This window comes from Sinocyclocheilus anshuiensis, unplaced genomic scaffold (genome assembly GCF_001515605.1).
Source record: "Sinocyclocheilus anshuiensis isolate Anshui unplaced genomic scaffold, SAMN03320099.WGS_v1.1 C31616595, whole genome shotgun sequence".
Lineage (NCBI taxonomy): Eukaryota > Metazoa > Chordata > Actinopteri > Cypriniformes > Cyprinidae > Sinocyclocheilus > Sinocyclocheilus anshuiensis.
In genome coordinates this window covers 1-431 of record NW_015600398.1, presented here as the reverse complement: position 1 = coordinate 431, position 431 = coordinate 1, and the positions used below count along the sequence as shown (strand labels likewise).

Here is a 431-nt window from a genome sequence, read left to right as displayed (position 1 = left end):
CTTTGGTGGCTTCTTAGCCAAGGTAAGTTACTGTTGTGTACATGTGTCTTACCTTATGTACATTAATACATGTTTGTACATATGTATTTTTGTGTTTGTGTTTTAGGCAGAGCAGAAACGAGGGAAGCGTCTGACTGGACGAGAGATCAAGAGAAAGACTCTTTCAGAGAGGAACTCTCCTCTTGGCATTGAAAATCTGCGAGAGGATGGGTTAAGGTAATCACCCACATACACATCTAAATACAGTCATATGTTTACCGTTATGCAAGATGTGTAAATTGCAAGATCAGTAAATTTACATCTAAAAGTGTGTTCCTTTTCAGACTCTCATGTTTTTTCCCCATGCTCCTTGTTTTTATTTAAACCTGACAGTTTTGCATCATATCTGTTCCTTACTCCCACAAAACAGGCAACGAGCTCAGGAGATGTGG

At 39.2% G+C, this 431-nt stretch overlaps 1 long non-coding RNA gene across 1 annotated transcript; it reads left to right on the top strand.

The window, feature by feature from the left end:
• Nucleotides 1-431, top strand: LOC107682111 (uncharacterized). The gene is made up of 3 exons (XR_001633368.1): nt 1-22; nt 107-216; nt 410-431. It is a non-coding gene; the product is annotated as an uncharacterized LOC107682111 (long non-coding RNA).